The 24,330-nt window shown below is 44.2% G+C and overlaps 1 protein-coding gene across 1 annotated transcript in view; it reads right to left on the minus strand.

Moving 5' to 3' along the window:
* MGA (MAX dimerization protein MGA) overlaps nt 1-24,330 on the minus strand; it is a 2,673,741-nt gene that overhangs the window by 1,304,513 nt on the left and 1,344,898 nt on the right. The gene's annotated exons all lie outside the window — the stretch shown is intronic.

Consider the following 24,330-nt stretch of genomic DNA (forward strand, 5'->3'; position numbering starts at 1 on the left):
CACAAAATGGGCTGTGGACCTAGTAGCTGCAGCACAAACTTCAACAACAGGCATTCTAGCAGAAAAGGCTGAAGAAGGTCAACACTGATCTGGAGGAATAGGCCCTAAGTTGTTTGCCCTGCTGAGTATAAACTGTGGAAACACATTCCATAATACATTTAGCTGAAGTAATCTTAGACACGGCCTGACCCAACCTCTTCAGCAAAAAGGCAATGAACAACTGCTCTGATTTTTAGGAGATCTAGTTCTATCTAGGTATGTATTCCATGTATGTAGGTAGAAATGTAACTGTGAACGTTCAAGGAATGTAACATGCATTTGCCTTTATTGAAGTTACTGGGAGAAAATACAGGCAAATGAATGGTCTGGTTCATGTTCCCCTCCGAAATGACCTTTGGAATGAAGGAAAGATTCGTGCCAAAGGAAACTCTATTCTTAAAAAGCTTATGTGCGGTGGTTGGGAAGACAGAGCTTGTAATTCTGAGACTCTTCTGGCTGATGTAATAGCCACAAGAAAAGCAGTCTTCCATGACAAAAACTTCAGCTCACAAAAACTGGGAGGTTCAAAGGGTTTCTGGGTGATATCTTGGGAGTACCAAAGTAAGATCCTAAGGAGGCGAAGGACCCTTGATTGGAGGCCATAGATGAAAAAACCCTTTTAAGAATGCAGGTCAGAGTCTGAAAGAGGAAAGGACAGAAGAAAACCAAGCACCCTTCCCATCATGGAAATTCGTGACAGCTGCAAGTTGCACCTTTACTGTAGAAAAACTAGCTCCCTCATGGAACAGCAAGATCAAAAACATAAGGACATCCAAGACCGAAGCTGAAAAGGGATCAATATTCCTTTGTGAAGCCCAGATGGAAAACCTTTTCCATTTGCTACAATATACTTTCTTGGTGGAAGACTTTTGAGAGGCAAGGATAATTTCATGAACAGGGGAAGGAAGCCTGGACTTTAGCAAGATTACTGGAAGTAGGGAAACCAAGCTGTTAGTTTGAGGGATCGAAGATTGGTGGTCTGTCATTCCGAAGGATGTGAAATGAGATCCTTTCTGGGATCCAGGATCTGTAGAAAGGGGAACCATACCTGATGAGGCCAATAAGTGGCAATGAGGGTAAGACTGCTCTTCAACCTGCTGACTTTCTGTAGGACTTTGGCTATCAGGCGAATTGGAGAATAAGTATAAAGGAGACCTAGGGGCCAATCATGGACTACAGCATCCCTGAGTGACTCACCCACAGGGGGGGATAACAGCTAAGTACCTGCTGCAATTGTTGTTTAGGGGGAAGGCAACTAGACTACAGCAAGGTTGGCCCAAACGGCTGAAAGTCTCATTCACTACTGACTGGTTCAGGAACCATTCATGAGGACTCTACTGACCTGCTATAACAATGGATTCTGCTGGGATGTGCATTGCAATGAGAAAGAGGTTTGAAGCAATCGCCCATTCCCAGACCCTCATGGCCTCTCTGCAGAGTGAGTAAGAATGGGTTCTCCCCTGCTTGTTGCTGTACCATACCACTGACATGTCTGTCAAGATTTCAACTATCCTCAGAGGAAGGCAGTCCTGAAAGGTTTGCAATGTAAAGAGAACCTCCTTCATCTCCAGAATGTTTATATACAATTTGGTCTCTGTAGGGTTACCACATGCCTTGGAACACTCTTCACTGAAAATGCCACCCCCCACCCAAACAGTGAGACGTCCGTGGTCACTGTGGCTGAAGGAAAGGTGAGAACAAATGGCCTGTCTGGATGAAGATCATCTGTGAGCAGCCACCACTGCAGGTGATGCCTGCAAATCGGAGTAAGTTTGACCAGGGATGATAATGGTTGACAGCCAATGGACTATTGAACTACCAGTGGCAATGGAGAACTCGCATGAAAAACCTGGCTAAGAGCACCAGAAGGATGGTGGCCGACATGGAACTCAAAGCTATGAGAACTAGGTAAGCTGGACGAGATGGCGTGTCTGGTAGGCATTGGACCCACTGCCTGAGAGACTACATCCTCTGTAAAGCAAGAGCTGCAATATGCGTGACCATGTTCAATTGAGTCCTGATGAATTCAATGTCCTGTACTAGGACCATCTTAGATTTTGGCCAGGCTCACTGTGATTCCCAGGTGGCGAAACACGGGCAACATTATCTGCACTGTCCAGAGTAGGTGATGCCTTGTGGGTGTTGTTAGGAGCCAATAGTCCAGTTAAGGGAACAACTGGAATCCTTGCAGACAGAGATGCGCTGCAACTACTGCCATGCATTTGAACACCCAAGGGGGCAGTGGTGAGGCCAAATGGAAGTGCTCTGAATGGGTAAAGATTAGACCCCAGCTGGAAGCACATATCTCCTGGAGTGCCTGTCTATTTTAATATGCATGAAGGAGATCCACAGAGCACATCCAGTCATTCTTGTGCATGAGCAGCAGAATGGACTGTACCATAACCATGCAGAACTTCGTCTTCTTGACAAACAGATTCAAACTTCTCACTTCCAGCTTGGGGTCGAAGGTCCCAGTCTTCTCTGCCACCAAAAAGAAGCATTACTAAGTTCTGCATCCTTGTTGTTTGGTTGGGAACCGCTGGAAGACTCCCTTGTCTAGAAGTTTTTGCACTTCTAGCAGGGTATTTTCCCTCTGATTGGGTGGCATGTCGGGGAAATGCTCCCTGGTGTAGGGAGGAGGAAGGGAAAGGGAATACAGTAACCTCTGGAAATAATGTTCAACATCCAAGCGTCAATTTTATCTCTGTCCAGGCTTCTGGGTGTAAGAATAGCCTGCCCATGACTGCCTCCAGAGTAGGACAGTCTGGCAGCGCTTCAAGAGCGCTGAAAGGGCTTGTCAGAGAAGGGTTCCCCTAAAGCCCTGGTTCTGTGGACCACCTCTCCCTCTGGGGTGGCGTTTCCCATTGAATCCTCTCCCCCTGTCCCTAGAAGAGGATTCATTTTGTGAATCAGTAAAGGCCCCTCGGGATTTTTGGAACTTCATCTTCTTACTGTTCTATTAGCTCCTGGAAAAGGTCCACGGGGTGGGGGTGGGGGGACACCTGATCCCTACAGCAGATAAGGTCTTGCCCTCCCGTTCGCAGCAGGTAACAGCCTCCTTAACTGATGCTCCAAACAAACAGGAACCATCAAAAGGGGCATTAATGAATGACGACTTGAAGGAATGAGCAAACTCACACAGTCTCATCCACACATGGCTCCTAAGGGCTATGCCTGAAGCAGACGCTCGAGAGGTTCCCTCTGCCACATGGGAGATTAGCCTCATCGAGGAATTAGCAATAGAAGGCATGGTGTTCAGCTGTGTGTACTTTTATTCTGACAGCAACTGCATCAGAGAGGTGGAAATGTCTTTCACCAAGTCTTTCTGTAGGCATGTGAAGTGTGCGAGGTAATTCAATGCTCTAAGTAAAAAAGTGGCTAAGGCACACACCCGTTTTCCATGCCTGTCCAAAGCCTGAGACACTGTGATCGGGGGATGGGCAGTAGAGCTCTGATCTGCAAACTATTTTTGGCTGACACCACAATGGCATCAACTGGGACACCTTTGCTCCAGAAGGGACAATCCCTGGGGGGACTAAGGTACTTATCTGCACATTTCAGGATTGGTTCCATGGTGTCAGGCTCCTTCCAATTCCAGACGGCGATGAGGTCAATAAGTTCATCCACCAGTGGAGTCATTCAGGATGTATATGGCCCTGTCCCAAATGCCTACAGAAACAATGACTCCTCCTTGGAAGGTGGTTTGGAAGACCATCCACCATTTTGTTTCAGGATTTCTAAGATATCTCCAAAGGAGATATCGTGGGGTGGAAATCGGGGGACCCTTCCTCTTTGTTGAAGATGGTGTCCCCTGTCAAAGACTTCAAGAGGGGTCGATGTGCTTCCTCTTGCACTGACACTTCCGGGGGACCTCCTCCACGAGATACTCAGGGGAGGACTCTGAAAACGAGCAAACCCCTTGCTGAGGGGTTGTCTAAAGGCTCTCCGGGAAGGGCTGACCAAGGATTGGATGGATGGGAGCAAAGCTTCGATACACAGATGACTGTGAAGGGCCTGGTGGAGGAAGGGCCGTGTCTTCAGCCATCCAGAAAGCCCACTCTACCACCTGGAATGCCAAGGATGCTGGGAGAACCTACCCCTCCACCTCATAGGATGAAGCCCAAGAGGGAGAAAAAGAGGAGGCCATCCAGAATCTGACATCACCAGAGGGCACCAGACTGAAGCTGTCGAAGGCCAAGGCCCCCGGTGGAAGGGATGGCTCAGAGAAGGTCAGAGCTGACACCAAACCCTGAGGACCCGGCATCAACCCCTAGGATCCGGGACTCACTCTGCTCTGACAAAAACTGGAACTGAGCCACTCTGGGACACTGTCGGAGCTCAGGAAAAAAGTATTCTATTACCAGGCCCTGAGACTTCAAAGCCAAATGGATGGGAGGAGGAGGTTGAGGTACTGGGGTCTATACTCTCACAGACCCACCGTAGGTCAGAAAAGGCAAAAACTGGGGCTGGATCTGGGCTTTGAGCAAACTCCTCATCATCCGATCCATACCAGCCAGAGAGAGACAACAGGATCGAGAGGACAGGGAAGAATGAGTGAGCCGCATTGGTAACAGCCTTGGCCAGGTGGTCTGAGCAGAGGAGGGGGACTTGCTCTGGTCGGCTCCGAATGGCTGCTTGGATCCAAGTTCAAGGGATCCGGCAGGGAGGAAGGTTTGATCAGTGCCGAATCTCCAGGATCTGCCTCTCAGATCCAGAGAGAAGCAAAAGAAACATGGATATGAAGGGGATGGATATGAAAGCTTCCTTCACTTTTCTGAAGCAAAACTCCCTGGTGATGCAGAGGGGGTCACCTCTTTTGAGGAGAAGTCTGGACTCCTGAGGAGAGAGGCCCTCTCAAGAGGACCTTATTCCTCCTATCAGCGAGGACCCAAGGATTGAAACCCGCGCAAATGTCACACAGCATCTCCATGTCCTCTAGCAACCCAAGCAATAAACACACCTCTTGTAGGCATCAGATTGGTGAATCTTATGCCCACAAGAGGAACACTTCTTAAAACCGGAAGGTTTCTCTGACAAGCTGAAAAAGCACTTGCACAAAAACGCTCTCAGACACACCAACCACACACTAGAACTAAAACTACAACTTAAAAGATAGTGGGAAAGATGTTTTTTTAATATATAAGGAGAAAGAAAAGAAAAATCAGAAGAGGAAGGAGAAAAACGAAAAGGAAAGAAAAGACCTAATGCCAGCAAAAAATTACAGTAACATAACAGGAGGGGAGGTATTGTTTAGCTTTAAACTATCTAAATTTAAAACATATAGAGAAGGAAGGAAGAATAAAAAAACGGAGAAAGAGACAATTCAATTTTTTTTACCTAACTGGAGAGAGGCTCACAATTGCGTCTGTCTGTAATGGAGGCAAACGAGATCTGAGGGGTTGAAAAGGAGTGAGGGATCATGGGAAAGGGAGGAGTTTGAGGCTTGGATCACATGTCTGAAAGAAACAGCTGAGTTAGATCTGAAAACAAGTCCGAAGACCCATTTGTGATGCATAATGAAATGGACATCAGATTTGCCTTCTTAGCAGAACAGCTCTTTCTTTGATATCTGGAGTAATATTGGCACTATAAAAACTGGTAAAGCAAGATGAACTTGCTATAACAGTAGAAGAAACTTCAACTGTACATAAATTCATTTATACAAAAACCTGTACAAAACAATATAATTGTGTTAACATCTTGTGTTGTATAAACTCTTTTGACATGTAACTTCTTTTTGGAATGACTAATTGTAATTGGAGGTTTTCTCCTCGGGCCTCCACTGAAAATGGGCCACTGGCTCAGTTGGACCAACCCGGTTAACAAATGACAATAAATAAATAAAATAAATAAAAATGTTCTAATGATTACTGTGCAATAGCATTAGCTACAAGGGTTATATCCTGCCAAGGATGTAACAGCCATTCAGCTTCCAAAGCTTGAGGGCACCTTCCAAGCACCCACACTGTCAAGAAGCATGAACTGATTAAAAGAAAAGTTTGGGCACAAAGCCCTTCAGAGCTTTACCTTCACCAAAAAGTATGCTCCTCTGAGAATTTTGAGGATCAACGGTCAGCTTGTGCTCTTCTTTCCTGAGCAGACAAGTTCCCGTTGCGTAAAAAAATACTTTTTTTTTTTTTACTGGAAAGGCTCACCCAGATTCTGCTACACTTTGCTGTGAGGGAAAGGTTAGTTTGCTTTTTATTTGCTGTATTTTGTATTACTTTATTGCCTTTTTCTATTTTGTATGCTGTCATTTGTTTTCTTTACACTGTGTTTTACTTGTATTCTAGCTTTTAACTACATATTAAAACTTGCAAAGAGACCAGATCTCTGTCTCTTGTGAGTCATACAGAACATGGCAATTAAGGAGTCACACAAGTTACAACAGGTCAGTTATGGTTAATCATCTGTGAACTTAGGGGGTGTGGCTAGGAAACTAACCTTCTACTTAAGGGGTAAAATAAAACATTTCAGAGTTTTACTGGAAAGGCTCATCCAGACTCTGCTAGAGTTTGCTGTCAGGGAAAGGTTAGTTTGCTTTTTATTTGTTGCATTTTGTATTACTTTGTCTTTTTCTATTTTTTACACTGTGATTTGTTTTCTTTGCACTGTTTTACTTGTATTCTGCTTTTCACTGCATAGTAAAAATTGAAGAGACCACAGCTCTGTCTCTTAAGTCAGACTTACCAACCAGTTACTGTTGCGTTCTTAAACACTACTGTTTTTCTTGTTGCCCGCCCCTTATGTTAATTTGACCACACATCTCATTTCCTCTCTGCTTTTACTGGTTGGTGAGAGTAAGCACAAAATTGTCATTTTGTGAAATCAGTCCCCTTCAACTACTTAAATTTATTGGCTATCCTACTGTATTCCATAGTACCAGAATACAAAAGTGACCACCCCTTTCAATCTATCTTCCTGTTTTAAAAATAGTGACTCTCCTCTAAAACTTAACTTTTTAGACAAGTAAAACTTGTTACCTACTTTCACATCTAACTCCTCTAGTGCACACTGCAGTGTTTAGGATAAACCATTTTTTCATCTTATCTTTAAGCTTCTACTGCAAGACCACTGGTTACTGCAGAGACCACATTCTGGCTCTCAATAGTCATCTTGGGATTAGTGCTTTTGTTTTCTCCAGTTGAGAGAAGGAGTGCAGTTGCATTATTTCCTGAAAACTGCTCATCACCAGAAAACTTAATAACTGCTTTACAGGTGACAGCTTGGAATTTGTGCTTATATACTGATTCTGGTGAGAGTAGGAGCAGAGTGCATTGATTCCTGACTCTTTCTGGTTGGAAAGTGAGTGCCTGTGCTTAACATACCTGATTGGTCTGGTTGCTATTTGAGGCATCTACCAGAAAAAGGCTACAAAGCCTGGAGACTCTTGCATTATCTGGGACAACACTGTGGATCACCAAACAGGCTGTGGCCTGCTTCTCTTCTTGGGATTGGTACTAAAATTTTGCTTCTAGTGAGAGATGAAGCAAAGGAGTATTGTATCCAAACAGAGTGAAGCTGTGTTGAGACCAGCATTAGTAGTAGCCACTCATGCGACTCCCCTCTTCAACATTCTTGGCAAGCTAATTCTTTATTTTTCAGTAAGTGCTGCTTGATTTCTTTCTAACTTCAGAATATCTACCTAAATACTTCATCCGTAAATTTTCAGGGTCTAAATATTAGTTTCCCCTCAAGTGCTTCACAGTGCTCTGCAAAGACTCAGACACCTTGAGTGACATTTTTCCTGTAAAAGGACTATACAAAGCAACAGCTCCAGTACGTAGTAATAATGACCATCCCTCCTGGGATGTCTAAAGGTCAGTTCCCTGTGCTTTCTCCTATTAACCTGGTGAACTTGGGCATTCTGAGGCAGTGTAGCAGCTGCCTGATGTACACAGACAATCCTCTCCTCTTACCTCCCAACACTCAGACTTGTGAGAGAGGCACTTGTATATCCAAACTGGAAGCCAAGCACTCTCCAGCCAAGACTGGAATAGCTAGTCAAAAGGAGAAGGTCAACACCTGCACTACACCACATGCAACACATAGCCCTCCAGAACACCCACCATCACAGCTCTCACATAAAAAACACAAACCCCACACCCACCTTCGTGGAGGCTCTCAATAGAAATCTACCCAAACAGAGACCTCCAAGGCAGAAACGCACTCAACCACCACAACTCCCCACAAACCACAAAACACATAGCTCACCTACACAGTGTGCCCCTCAACCTAAGCCCCTAAGGCAAAACACCTTGCCCAATACACTAATCATAGGTGAATCGATACTGAGGCACACTGATGTCACGCTCACTAGGTTGAATAACGGGAAGGTAACAGTCAGCTGTCTATCAGGTGCCAGAATCAGTCACATAAAGCACGCACTCAGGTCACTCCACAAGTACAAGTATGACCCTGTCACTGTCCATATGGTTGTGAATGACCGGAGATGCAACTTCCTGGACTACAGGAAGAGACATGGAGGAGCTCTTGGATTATGTGACCAGGCAGGTATGACCCTAGCCCTGAGCAGCATCCTGACATCGCCTAGAATAGTACCGCAGTACAAGCAGAAAATGATTGACTTCAACAATTGGCTAAGTTTCTAGTGTCATTCAAAGGGGACCCAATATCTGTCTGCCTGGGATGACATGACTGACAGACCTCGATGCTTTGCCAGAGATGGCCTGCATCTATCACCCCTGGATTTCCGGATACTGGCCAGGGGTCTTCCCTCCCCTATAGTGCCTTTTTTAAGCGATGTTCCAAAGACCAAATTACCACCGTAACAGCTACAAAAAAATGCAATCTGAGGGTCATGCTGCTCAATGCTATAAGTCTAAATCTGAAGATGCACTTGCTCAAAGCACTCTTCAAAGTGGAGAACATCGACATTTGTCCTGTAAAGGAAACCTGGTTTAAAGCAGCAGAAAGCACCCTTGCACTAGCAGGCTACAACTCACTCCACACCTTTCGGCCCCAGAACATGAACCGCAGCTGCAAAGCCGGTGGTGTCTCCATATTCATAAAAAATATGCACACCTCCAGACTAGTAGCCGAGCATAATGCATCGGAGATACCTCAGGTACAACTAACATTGGGTAAGACGACGATTCAGATCGTAGCCTGCTATAGGTCCCCAACCATGTCCCAAGACTCTCATTCCACATTCATAAGAACCCTGGAAACTATTAGGGTCCAACCCAACACTCTCATTCTGTGACTTCAACTATCCCTCCATCAACTGGGAAAACTACTCATGCGCCAATACACTGGCCCAACGCTTAACGCTTCCTCGAATTCATCAATTCCAATGCCTTGGACCAGATAATCCTTACCCCAACTACAGGAAGCAACATCCTTGACCTGGTTATTACTAACATGGGCAACCGTTGCTCTACACCAATACTCGATTCCTTCCTGGTTACATCAAACCACAAACTAATCACCATGAAAATCCACATCTCACCCACACCCCCCCACAAAGGTAACCACTATGAAAAATTTCTCCAAAGCTGACTTTGGGCTCCTAAAAACAGAGGTGGCTAACTTCATGGCACCCATGTCAATGGAAAATAGATGCATAACTGCTGAATCATACACCAATGCACTGTACGAACACGTACATAAATGCATGGAACTAGCCATACCCAACAGAACAAAGACAATCTCCTCCAAAAAAAAGGAAGCCAATCTGGTGGTCCCTTGCCATTAATAAACTCTACAACAGAAGGAAGAAACTGTTGCAGAAAAAGGTGAAGTCCCATGACTGGAAAAACTCCCTTATTAGCCTCAAGACAAAGTTGAGATCCCTCATCTAAACCTCTAAAGCCAGCTATGAAGGCAGAATTACGGCAGACACTAAAAACAACCACAAAGCCTTCTATAGTTATATCAAGAATCTCCATGGCAATACCCAGGTTTGTTCTGAGTTACTGCACAATGGTACCTCCTATACTGAGCCAACAGACACTGCCAACAAACTGGCTGACAGATTCAGTGCCAACTTTACCCCTCTCTCCCTCCTTAAAGGACCAATCACAATACCGGAGGAATGCCAGGCACCCAACATTACTGCAGCACAAGTTAAAGCTGCATTGTCCAAGGCCAAGAATACAGGTTCCATGGGACCAGACAATATCCTTGGATGTATTCTACATGAACTACAAAGTGAAGTGGCACCACATCTGTGTGCCCTGTTCAATCACAGCCCCACCTCAGGCTTTGTCCCTACCAAATGGTGCACTGCTACAGTCATCTCTCTCCATAAAAGGGGAGTGACTACAGACCCTGGGAATTATCGCCCCATTAGCCTGACGAGTCTGATATGTAAGGCTATGGAGTGCATCATCATGGACCTAATTAACAAATAAACAGGGAATTGCCAAACTCTAGATCCCACTCTATTTGATTTTGTGAAAGGTAGGTCATGCCTGCTCAACCTGGTTGACTTCTTTGAGTCAGTCACCAGAGCTGTGGATGAGGGCAAGGCAGTTCATACAGCCAACCTCAATCTGGCCAAGGCCTTTGATACCATTCCCCACTCAGGAATTATTGATAAATTCACCAAACTAGGCATCACCCCCTCTATCACTAGGTGGGTTGCAAATTGGCTCACAGATAAAACTCACAGTGTGAAAGTAGTGGACTCCCAAGTCAGACTGCCGACTAGTCACAAGTGGAGTCCCACAAGGATCGGTCCTGAGTCCTCTCCTGTTTGGCATCTACTTTTTCAGAAGTCCAGGCCAACACACATGGACTCTGGCTGACCAAGTTTGCAGACGACTGCAAGCAGGGAGCCATTATTAACTCCCCAAGTGATGTAGACATCCTACAGAAAGGCCTCACTGAGACCAACAACTGGTGTCAAAACCATGGCCTTAAGCACAATGCCAAAAAATGTGCAGTCATCCCCTTTGGGAAAAACTCAGTTCCCACTAATTACCACGTCGATGGGAGCCCACTGAACACTGAAGGCATTATAAGAGATCTGGGGACACAGGTTGACAGCAACCTCTCATTTGACTACCACACTGCCACTGTGATCAGAAAGTCCTTCTATGTGGCATATCTCAATACCAAGGGTTTTGCATCCAGGAAGAAAGAGGTCATCAATCTCCCTCTACTCTTCCCTCATTAGGCCAGTCATCGAGTATAATGCCCCATTTGGCATGTACCTCACTAGACAAATGCCAACAGTTGGAAAGGCCACAAAAGTACCTCACAAAGAGGGTCCTAGGCCTTAAACACGTCCTAGACGGACAGACTTAAACTCCAGCTATTCTCTGTTTCATATCGTCTACTAAGAGGCAATCTCTGCTTGACTTACAAAGCCATGTCCGACCCAGCTCTATTAGAAATGCTACATCTAAAGAAATTCCAATCCCTCCGCACCACATACTCCAAAGACCTCAACCTCATTACCACAATCAACAGAGGGACAGGTTCATTACCCAGAGACTGCCCATGCTATGGAACAGACTTTCCATACATGTAAAGCAGAGCACCTCACTGGCCCTCTCTTCAAGAGAAATCTTGATGAGTGGATGGGAAATAGAAAATTCACTCCAGGGATAACTCCAGTGGCTCTACTCGACAGAGGCACTAGGAACGAAGGTCGGGTGGCACGATGCCAGGGTAATCCTATGGGCTAGGGTTGTAAAGGCTACAGGGCCATTAGCCTAGTACATACCTATAAACCTATAAGAAATGAAGGACTGCATGAAAGTGCTTGTAATTCTGACATACATTTTGCTGAATAGATGGCTACCAGAAAGATCCAAGAGAACAGCTTCAGATCTGATGAAGCTGCTGGTTCAAAGGGTGTTTGGGTCAAAGACTGATGCAAAATTATAATACTGTAAGGAAGGATTGGATCATGGAGTAGGGATTTCAATAATAATGTTCCTCTATGAAAGGCCTTGGTTACTTTAAGAGAAGCAATATAGGAATCATTACATCCTGAAATGCTGGCTATCTGGACTTTGATTGTAGAGTAACTAGAACCCGCCAGGAAAAGAAACTCCAAAATTGCTGGTAAAGGGGCTGAAAGGGTCTACACCCTTTGAGGAAGCCCATACTTTACTTTTGTTGTGGGCGTCTTAACTTTAAGTAGTTTATATTTTTTGTTATTGAAAACTTCATTGCTTCTGAAATGATGGATGATTTGAATACATTATTAGAATTTAAGGAATTTATTTGGCAGCTGAGACTCAATGTTTCTGTTCACCCTGATATCAATGACTCCCATCACTTGTTAGTGTTCTAAAGAAAAGGGCTTTAGTTTGACTTAATGACAACATCAGTTATTTTAAAGGTTTAACATCCTTAAACTTAAGTATAGTGTTTATATATACGTTTTAACACTATTTATTATGTAGCTTATTTATTCACATTTAATCATGTGTTATTATATGCACTTTCATTCAACAATGGGATGTATTGAATGGTTGGAGTAACTGGGGGCATTTTTTCTGAAGAAGTCTTGTACTATTAAGACAAAAACACTCAGCTGTGTTTTATTCTATGGTCACATTTATTAGTTAATAAAGTTTCTGGTTTGGCTACACTGGTTGATTCCATTTGTGTTATCCTCTGGCAATGAAGATTACCTTTGTCTTGTATTCTGTGGTTTTCTAAATGAAACTGGTGATGAGAAAAATTGGTTGAAAGAAGCAGAGGAGACCTGGGGGCCAGTAATGGACTATAGCATCTCTCAGTGACATTCCTTGTGGAGGGAAGAGGGTAAAGTAACTGCAGCATTTGCTACTGAGGTGGGAAGTGAAAAGGTTGCAGCAAGGTTGGCCCTTGTGGCAGAAAATCTCTACTGCCGGTTATGAGACACCATTTATGCGGCAATAATATAGCTCTGCTCATTTTGTCCGCTAGAATACTGGAAGTCCCAGGAACGTGCACTGTCACTAGAAAGTGGTTTGAAGACATTACCTACTGCCAAACTCTCATGGTTTCCCAGCAAAGAGGGTACATACATGTTCCACTTTGTTGATGTACCAGACTACTAACATGTTGTCCGAATGGATGGCAATCACATCTTGGATTGGAGGTCCTGAAGTAAATGCAATGTTAGAAGGATCGCTCTCATTTCTAAGGCACTGATGTAAAGTTTGGCCTCTGCTGATAACCACAATCCTTGAACTATCTTCCCTTCATAATGTCTCCCTCCCCCCAAGAAGGGAGGCATGCATGGCGACTGCTGCTTTGGGAGTTGCAGGACAAAAGGATCGGCCTTGAACAACTGTCAGGGGCATAATCCACCACTGTTTATGATCCCTGCACAAGATGAAAAAAGATACGAAGAGTTTAAATTTCTGTGCTAATGTCCACCGAAAGACTCATGTGAAACTTGGACAAAGGGATAAGAGTAACAGAAGAGGCCATCAGTCCTAAAAGTTGTAGAATGAGTCTTAAGTTGAAGATGTTGCAAAACGTGAAGGACCACAGACCTTAAAGATATGACTCTTACCAGGGGAAGTTTTGCTATGGGATGTACAGTATCTATTTGGCAGCTTATAAATTCTCTGCTCTGAGAGGGAAGTAGTTCGCTTTTGTTGTAATTTATTGATATTCCCAAGTGAGTAGCCATGGACAGAAGGACAGACTGGTGCTGTAATAGTAGACCCTTGGTGGAGGCAGTTAGAAGCCATTTGTCTAAATATGTGCAGACCTGGATCCCAAGTAGACTTTGATAAGCTGACACAACTACCACTATCTTAATGAACACCTGGGGGACTGTGGTGAGACCGAACTGCTCTGAATTGAAAGTGATTGGCTCCCAGAGGAAAACGGAGAGATTTTCTGGATCACCTCTGGATCTTGATATGATAAGAAGGCACCCCGGAGAGCAACACAGCACATTCAACTGTCCTTCAAAACAAGTAGAATGGACTGTACTGTGACCATCCACAATTTTCTCTCTCATACTGATTTAGATTGCTGATATCCAACAGTGGTCTGAGGTCCCCTGTCTTTTTTGAAACTAAAAGAGAACCTGGAATAGACTCTGGTTCCAAGTTGGTCTGGAGAGACTGGCTGGATGACACTCTTGTCTAGCAACTTTGAAACCTCTGTTGCTGTGGATTCCAACTGACTGAATGCAGTACCAGGAATCTTTAGTCTTCCTCTTGGGGAATATAAAAAGGGTACTGTATAACCTCTGCTAATAACACTTAACACCAAGGAATCAGAAGTTATTGCTTTCCAGGATACAGGGTGCAAGGAACAGATTCAAAAGACAGCCTCCAGAGTGCAGCAGTCAGGCAAACATTCAAGGACACTGATAGGGTTTCTCAGTAAACAGTCCACGGAAACTTTAATTTTGCAGACCGCCTTTACTAGGCAGGCAACGTCCAGTCAGGTTGCCTCATACTCTGCCTCAGGGATGCCTGGTGAAAACTTTGAGAATTCATAAACCACATTTTACTACCACCTCTCTGATTCCTAGAAAAGGATTTTTGAGGAGTAGAAACAGTTTTCTACAGCAGACAAGCTCTTACCATCCTGTTCGCTCTTGATAAGTGTCTCTTTCACTTTTGGTCCAAACAGGGTGAAGCCTAAGAGAGCACATTTATGAATGATCTTAAAGCTTTCTGTGAAATAGCAAAGCTGCATCAAGGCATCACACCCGCATGGTAACACCTGTGCCGGGTGCCCTTGATGTACAATCAGCTGCATTAGATAACATTCTCATGGCCACATTAGAGGAAGACTGTAGGGCAGCCATTTGGGCATCAACCTTTTTCTGGACATCCACAGTCAAGCTACCCGAACAAGATTTGGAAAGCTCTTTGATCAAGTCTCTTTGAAAATGCATCAGGTATGCCAGACAGTTCAGTGTTCAAAGTCCAATTGTCACTAAACCATACACCAGATTCACCAGTCTGTCCAATGCCCTCGACTCCCTGAATTTGGGGGGGGGGGGGGGGGGTCGACAGAGGAACTTTCTTCTGACAGTGCTTTTTTATGATTGTTGCTAACACCATAGCATCAACTGTTGTTTCCTGTCTTTAGGAGGCAACTAAAATCTTTTCTTGCTTTTTTTTGGGGATAGGCTATGCTATTTCAGGTTGCTTCCAACCCATCTGAGTTAAGAGATATATTAGGGCATCAGGAGGTGGAACCACCCAGAATCTTGAGGGGCCAAACCCATTCTGACTATGACAGTAGAACTGCTAACTGGAATATCTTTAATTTTACCAGGAAAATCCAGAGAGTCTAAATTAAAAGATCTGTTGGTTTTATCACGGCATCTACGAAGATGGATACTGACTCAGTTATGGAACCACCATTTGACACTACTGGTCTGTAGGGAGGAAAAGAGACATTCTTATGGGGTTTTCAGATCCCACAGAACCTTGGTATTTTTGGTGGGGGACAAAAAGTCAAAAAGCTTAGCACCTAGTAAATCATCCTCATGTAGCACTCTTAGATACTCTCTTAAATTATTATAAGCAACATTCATAGTGTTAAAATCACACTTGTCAATTACTAAGATGCTATTCCCCTTACCCGCCTTCATAATCCTACCAGTCTTATCTCTCCTCAGATTGTTTACAGCAGCCACCTCCTCTTTGCTTCTGATGTATAACTTCTTCCTGGGTGGTTTACTGAGGACCACGTGGATATCAGCCTCACATTTGCTCTCATACACACTCAAAGTAGGGTGCACAGGAGGGTAAATGTCACTGGGATTTTCTGTTCCATACCATTATCATTTCTATCAGTGCTGTTTCCATCCTTATTTCTGTAAAAAAATACTTTATTCATGTATACGAGACTCTTATAAACAGGTAGTGTAAACCTTTTCTATTATACAAGAGAATATAAGCCTATATAAGCCAATATAAATATAATATTTCATAATACATGTCATGAGACAGCGTTCCCCGTAAAAGTGTGCACAGCCTTGCATATTACATGTGATAGACTGGAAATTGTTCAGTAGTAAAGCCTACAAACTTGGCTAGAAAGAATATAAGCCCACTGATGTGGACACTGTCTCTCATTTTACATCCGTTTCAAAACAGTACAATAAAGTCTGATGATAGTCTCATAAAAGCAGGCATTTTCAATGATCAAAGTGTAAATCACTCTATTAGATGGACTTGATGAAGCTCAGGCGAAAGTGTTTTCTTGAACATAGTTCTATAGTTGGACTTCCAAGATGGGGGGACACTAAGTAACAGCTTAACTCTAGCTCTCCCAGTGTGAAAAGAGATAATCAGCAGAGAAGGCCAATAGACTTGCGTTTATGGGTACAGTACAGTTGTGTACACTTACTATAAATGTAGATGTTCGAGTGTATTCACTGTTGCAGTCATCAGATTTGGGTTATCTGCCTGCAAAGAGCCCTCAGCCGGCCTGAATACCAGAGTCTTTGGATTCCTGCAGAAGCTGTCTCTTCTTCCTTGACATCAGGTTGTCCGCGGTATAAAACATGCAACCGATGCCATTACATCAGTTTTTCTTGCCCCAGATGTCAGGTTCCCCCACAATGGGGAGAAATTATATGTTATGGTACACCTCCATCAAAAAGCAAATATACCAAACAAGAAGGAAAGGTAGAGCCAAGAGAAGTCGGGGGCTGGAGGGAGGGTAACCAGGACTGCAACAGTGAATACACTCGAATATCTACATTTACGATAAGTGTACACAACTGTACTATGTTCTTCATGTTTCACTGTTGCAGTCATCACATTTGGGTTGATTCCCAAAGCTAAGGAAGGGAGGAGGAAGTCAGAGAACATTTGGACCAGCTATTAAGCCCTATAAGACTGCAGTGGCAAAACCAGCTCTGGATTTAGAAAAAAAAAGGCATGTAGTAATGCTTGGTGAAGGTATGGACAGAGCTCCAGGTAGCAGCTTCTAGAATGCCCCTGGTAGGGACACCTCTGAGAAAAGCTGCAGAGGTAGATGTAGCCCTTGTGGAATGTGATCTTATCCCCTGTGGGGTAGGTTTTCCATGGTGCTTGTAGCAGAAATGAATGCAATGGGCTACCCATTTGGAAATGGTTTGCTTTGAAATGGCCTTCCCTTCTGCAGCAAAGCCAACAAGCAGCTGTTCAGATTTTCTGAGAGACTTAGTCCTGTCGAAAAAAAATCTAACTTGTCTGTGCACGCCCAGAGTGTGCAGTATTCGTTATCCTTTGTTTTGTGTATTAGGGAAAAAGGTAGGCAAATGAATTGACTGATTTAGGGCCACACAAGACACCACCTTGGGCATAAAGGAAGGATTGGTCCTGAGGGAAACCCTGTCTGCATGGAAGATAATGAAGGGTTCTACTGCCATGAGGGCCTGTAATTCAGACACTCTTCTTGCTGAAGTGATGGCTAGAAAGAAGGCTGTTTTCCAAGACAGGAATTTCAACTCTGCTGTTGCAACTGGCTCAAAGGGGGGGGGGGCTTTTCCAATACAAAGTTAAGGTCCCAGGCTGGAGTGGGGACTCTCCTGGGGGGGGGGGGTCTTAAATTTTTGGCCCCTCTAATGAATTGTTTTAGCAGGGGGTGAGAGAAGAGGGGTGGCTCAGTATTATAATGTGCTGAAATGGCAGAGGCATGAATTTTAACTGATGAGAAGGATAGGCCCTTGTGGAGCATTTCTATTAAGTACTAAAGAATATGAGGTAAGCTGGGCACTGTTGTGGCCATCACCCGAGCCTGGCTCCAGAACAGTATCTTTTCCACTTTTCAGCATAGGATTTTCTAGTACTAGGCCTTCTTGCCTCCAGAATGACATCTAGCACCTGCTTACTGAAGGATGCTATTGGCGAGCTTAAGGAATTAGCTAGGCTGCAAGGTTCAGGGCTTGAAGCTGAGAGTGCAGAATTTGGCCCGACTGCTGGGACAGCAGGGAAGGGGTCTGAGGCAGGTGCCATGGTTCCAGCAGTGTCATACTGCGCAAGAGGGTGTACCAGTGCTGGCGTGGCCAGTCTTGTGCAATCAGTATTGCCCTTGCCTTGTCCTGTTCGATCTTTAGCACAACCTTCAAGAGGAGAGACAGAGGGGGAAAGGCAAAAACCGTGAGGCTTTCCCAGGTAAAGGACAGGGCATCCACTTTCCAAGCTTGACTGTGGGGAGTCCTTGTGCAGAATTTGCCAATTGGTAGTTCTGAGGGGAGGCAAAGAGGTCAACCTCTGGAGTCACCCATTTGTTCAAGAGGTTGAATATTTTTGGTTCTAGTTTCCATTTGTGTGGGTCAATGAAATTTCTGCTCAAGTCGTCTGCCAGTAAATTTAGCTTGCCTGGCAGGAAATGAGCTTGTAGGTGCACTTGGTAGCGCAAGGCTGTGTTCCAAAGAGCCATGGCTAGTCTGCAGAGGGGGTATGAGTGGGTTCCCCCCTGCTTGTTTATGTACCACATAACTGTGGTGATGTCTGTCTTTACCAATAGTTGTCCTGGAAGAATGCGGTCTTTGAAGGCTGTCAGGGAATTCTGCACACCTAACATTTCTTTTTGATTGATATGCAGGTGCATCTGTCTCGGGTTCCATTTGCCCTGAATGCACTGCCCTACCAAGTGAGCCCCCCCATGCATAGTCTGATGCGTCTGTTTGTTAGGGTTTGGGCAGCAGGGGGTAGAGTGAAAGGGAGCCCCTTCTTGTGATAGCAGGCCTCTGCCCACCAAAGGAACTCTGTCTTTATACAAGGAATGATAAGAATCATTGATTCCAGGTCCTGAGAAAGTTGACACCATCGGCTTTTTAGATACCACTGTAGTTTCCTCATATGCAGTCCTGCATATGGAATTAGTAGAATGCAAGAAGCCATGAACACCAGGGCTTGCAATATTTTCCTTGCAAATAGCTGGGGTTTTGTGGCCAATACTTTGAAGTAGGTTGTTAAATAAACTTGTTTCTCTGGAGTGAGGAATGCCATCTGGGAAGTTGTGTTCAAGCTTGCTCCCAGGAATACAATCTGTTGGCAGGGTACTAGGTGAGATTTGTTTTCGTTTATGGTGTACCCCAGTGAGGTTAGAAGTTTCTTTATGAATGCCAGATATTGTAATAGCAAGTCCTGGCTTTCTGCCTGAATCAGAAAATCGTCCAAGTATGGGTATATTTGAATATTTCTCTGCCTGCAAAATGCAATGGCTGGAGCTAGACATTTTGTGAATACCCTGGGCGCAGTAGATAAGCCAAAGGGAAGTGCAGAGAACTGATCGTGCATGGAGCCTGCCCTGAAGTGTAGGTATTTCCTGCAAGATTCCCTTATTGGAATGTGCAGGTAAGCTTCCTTTTAAGTCTAAGGTTGCCAGCCAGGCATCTTTGCCTAGCATAGGAAGAAGCTGTTGAAGTGTTAGCATTTTGAATTTTGGGATTACCGGAAAGGTGTTTAGAATAGAGAGGTCCCGGATAGGATGCCAGGAGCTGTCTTTTCTGGGTGCCAGGAAAAGACTTGAATAAAAACCTTGTCCCCTTTGTTCTGTTGGGACAGGCTGAATAGCCCTGATACTTAGAAGAGAGAGAACCCGCTGTTGGGCCTCTGCCCACTGATTTGTGGGTAAGTCTGGCCAACCGTTTGGGGTTGGTAGTGTGTAGAAGTGGAATCTGTATCCTTGGGAAACTATGTTCAAAACTCATTTGTCCTGGGTAGAGAGTTCCCAGTTTTTTGCATGCAGGACGAGCTTTCCTCCTAAGGAAGTAGGCAGTTGAGCAAGACTTGGAAGGGTTAAGGTTAAGTCATTGTCTCTCTTTTCCACAGGGGGGTGGCTTACTACTCCCCTACTTTGGAAGTGGGAGCCCCCCACTGCTTAGGCCTGTGCGCAGCCTGAGACTGTAACCTAGGTGGTCTGCTGTTCCTGGGTTTGGATTGAGAAGGCCTGTAAGAAACTGGAAAGGACCAATTCTTTGAAGGCCAATGCCTACTAAACCTGGGAGGCTGTACTTGTAGGAAATCTTTAACAGTTTGCATAGATTTAGCTTTTTCATCCATCCTTTTGAGGGCTTCTTTGCCAAAAAGGAGGTCTTGGTTTAAGGGAGCATCCCAGTAATTTAGCTTTAACATGATCTGGCAAGTTTTGCTCCTTAAGCCAAGCATGCCTTCTAAGTACAGACCCAGTGACAGCAGCCCTGCAAGATGCTTCTAAAGCATCAAAACCACATTGCAAAGTAAGTTTACCAACTTATTCTGCAGAATGCATCAAATCCTGTAATTCTGTGTGTTCAGCACAGTCAGGAATTAACATAATTTTCTATTTAAGTAGTCTCATAATATACTGTTGATACTTTAACATATGAAACTGGCAATTTAAAGCCCTAATGGCCAAAGTAGCAGAAGTGTATACCTTCTTACCCCATCTGTCTAAGGCTCTAGAATCTCTGTCAGAAGGGGTAGGATTTTTGGCAGCAGTAGCCTTAATGCCTTTTGGTCCTTGGGAAATGGTCTCTGGATCCGCAGTAGGATTCTTGAAGAGGAACTTGTGAGAGTCAGGTACCCTGTAATACCAGTCAGGTTTTCTGGGAGCAGGAGGAAAAGTGCCTGGTGAAAGGCTAGATTCCAAGAAAGCAACATCTACAATGCCCAGAACAGGAGGGATAGATAAAGGCCTGTGTTGAGGAAGGAGTAAGAATTCCCTAACCCTCTTTTTGGAGTCAGAGTAATCCTGGCTTTCCTGGCAGAAATGCTCCTTGAGAGTGTGCAAGGTTTCACCAAAAGAAAAATCTTCTGGAGGGGATGCAGAGGGAAAGGAATCCTCTGCATCAGAATTCTCATAGGTAGATAAGGGCAAATCCTGGTAAGCAGAAGGAACAGAAATATCAGATTCCTGATCAGAAGAATCAGAAGGAAAATTAGTTCTAGGTCTCTTAAAGGGGGAAAACTGGCTTCCCCTAATTAAGGTAATAAGGTCTTCAGCCATTCTAAGCATTACTTTTGGGGGTTTTTTGGCATATGGGCCTGAGCATGCAGTTTGGATGTCGGTTCTCTAAGCGTGGTGCAAGTTTTAGGCCTGGATGAAGAAGATGGCGTTGGTTTAAAATGCAAGTCTGTAGGCCTGAATACACACTCAGAAGCCGGTGCCTGCACAGCGGCTCCGAACCCATCCAAAGTAGAGATATCCGCAGGTTCCATGGTCGAAGAAGAATCTCACGGCATACTGGACTCCGAATGGGTCTCAGTAGAGGCCTTCAAATCTGAAGTAATGGGTATCAGGGGCTGCGAAAGCACCTCACTGAGTACCAGCGGACTGGCGACTAGCTTAATGGAAGAGTCGTCGGCAGTTTTGGACCAATGCGGTCTGTCTCTGTCTTTATCCTTACGTTTTATCGGAAGATTGGTAGTCAGATGGCTTAACAAAGCCATTTTGAAGTACTGAGACCGAGTACGAAAATAATTTTCTGCAAAGATAACCGGATGACGAATAGTTCGGGGGTTGAACAAGGCACAAAACCAACAGCGAGGGATGTCGTGGTCTCGGCCTAAACAGGGGATGCAGTACGAATGAAAATCTTTAAGAGGTATTTGCTTTCCACAGGTAATACAATTGTTAACTTTTACTGACATCGGTTGGAGCAAGAAAAAGGATCCCCAACAGGGTACTTCTCTTTTTTGAAGACTTCGGGTCTGAAACTCGAAAATGAAAATTTCAGGAGTCGGCCGATCTGCACTTGCAAACTGCTTCTGATTTGGGCACCGTACGGCAAGAAAGACTGATGTAATGGCATCGGCTGCATGTTTTATACCCCTGACAACCTGACGGCATGGAAGAAGAGGCAGCATCTGATGCAGGAATCCGTACACTATGGTATTCAGGCCGGCTGAGGGCTACCTGGAGGCAGATAAGACTGATGTAATGGTATCGGCTGCATGTTTTATACCTCTGACAACCTGACGGCATGGAAGAAGAGGCAGCATCTGATGTAGGAATCCGTACACTATGGTATTCAGGCCGGCTGAGGGCTACCTGGAGGCAGATAACCCAAATGGGATGAATGCAACAGTGAAACAGGAAGAACATCTGACTAATAAGTGCACTGCCTGGATGCCAGGAATAAAGAAATACAGAAGACCTGGAATAAAATCAACTACAAAAAGTGAGGCAGAAACACTGACTGGGAAAAGTTATGCAGCTTTTCAGCAAAAATCAATGCAACCTTAAAACATGACTTCCAATAACCTACAGGAAGATAACAGACAACTGCATATAGACCTGATTAAAATAAACAAAACAATTATAGAGTATACCACTACAAACAACAAAAGGCTGGAAAAAATGAAAGAAGCTTTAAATAGCTATTCAAATGAGAGGATACAGCTGCAGAAATCAGAGGTCAAAATAAAGAAAAGGCTGGCTGAAAATGAGATTGCTTACGAAGAGATGTTTAAAAAAAATAAAAGAATTACAGGACAGAGCCCGTAGAGAAAACCTGAGATTTTCAGCTGTACCAGAGAAACCGAAGATACTGCATTAATTTTACGAAAGCACAAGCAACTGGACTGGTATTCCACAGCAGGAGTTGTTAGCTGAAATAGCACATTGTGTGCATGCTCCAAACCTGGCTATAAGAAAGCAACCTAGAGCTTTAATACTAAAGATGCAATCCTACCAGCAAGGAGGAGTTGATTCTGACAAAACTGTGGCAGAAGGACAAAGTACTAAAAGTGGGAGACAGCAGAGTGTTTGTGGAAAATGATTACTCCACAAACCAGACAGAAGAGGAGAAAATGTATTCCACTACTCAGGGAATGTTGAGATGTAGGCGTGAGATTCAAACTGCTGCACTCAGCTGTTTTCAAAGTATTCTTTCCTGGAGAGACAAAAACATTTTTTCATGAAGTACATGCCAAGGATGAAATATAAAAGTTTGTCCAACAAAAAGTAAGCTGTGAAACAGAAGGAGATTCTGCTTCTTCTTTTAGTAATAAAGACCACAGAGGGACTGTACCTGTGAAACTTTCTCAAATTTTTCAACAGAAAATGTTGGAGAGAAACAAGAGTTGACTAGAAGACTCAAGAGTATGTTGGAAATAAAGCAGAGACAGGTTTTCAGAGATGAAGAGTAATAAACCAGTAACTTAATATGGGATTACAATGCAATAATTATATTGGTGAAATATGACAAGAAAATCTGGAAAGACTGGACTTTTTCAGAATTTGTTGCTGTGCTGGACTCGAAAGCAGATGCCCTACTTAATGTCATTAATGTTCCGAAACTAAGTAAAGATTATTTTTCTTAAATAGTACCAATTTTGTGGCATGTAGTTTTCTTTACATGCTATAAAGTACATTTTTTTTTCAGTTATTTGCAAGTATAATGGGGATTGTAAACAGATGCTGCTATTTTTTGTTCTTTTCCTTCTTCCTTCTCCTCACTTTCTTCTTGTTCAATTTGAAGAAATGTAGGCACTGCAATGTAAAAAAAAAAAAGTACAGTTGTGTACACTTACCATAAATGTAGATGTTCGAGTGAAGTCACTGCTGCAGTCATCACACTTGGGTTATCAGCCTGCAGGTAGCCCTCAGCTGGCCCGAATACCAGAGACTTAGTTTTTCTGCGTCGGATGCTGTCGCTCCAGGACTGACATCAGGTCATCAGGGGTATAAAAAACAGGCAGCTGACGCCATTACATCAGTTTGTCTTGCCCCAAATGTCAGGAGCCCCAAAAATAGGAGGCTAGGTTATGGTGGGGATAACACAACCAGTAAAATGTAAATACCAATACCAATACCCCAGAAGGGGTGAGTAATAGCCATAGAGAGGAGAGAGAGAAAACCAGGGGGCAGGAGGGAGGGAAACCAGGACTGCAACAGTGAATACACTCAAACATCTACATTTATGGTAAGTGTACACAACTGTACTATGTTCTTCGTGTTTCACTGTTGCAATCATCACACACGGGTGGATTCCCAAAGCTGAAGAAGGGTGGAGGCAGTCAAGAAGAGTTACAGCTGGCTAGTATGCCTTGCAGGACTGCTGCAGCAAAACCTGCCCTGGATTTGGAAAAGATAGGCAGGTGGTAATGCATGGTGAAGGTGTGTACAGAACTCCAGGTAGCAGCTTCCAGGATGCCCCTGGTAGGGACTCCCCTGAGAAATGCTGTAGAGGTAGATGTTGTCCTAGTGGAATGTGTTCTGACCACATGAGGGGTTGGTTTCCCATGGTGCTTGTAGCAAAAATGGATGCAGTGTGCTATCCATTTGGAAATGGTTTGTTTTGAAATGGCCTTGCCCTCTGCCCCTGATACAAAGCTGACAAGTAACTGGTCAGATTTTCTGAAGGACTTAGTCTTATCAAGGTAGAATCTGAGCTGTCTGTGCACGTCCAAGGAGTGCAGG

Source organism: Protopterus annectens, chromosome 2.part0 (assembly GCF_019279795.1).
Source record: "Protopterus annectens isolate FY-2018-M chromosome 2.part0, PAN1.0, whole genome shotgun sequence".
NCBI lineage: Eukaryota > Metazoa > Chordata > Ceratodontiformes > Protopteridae > Protopterus > Protopterus annectens.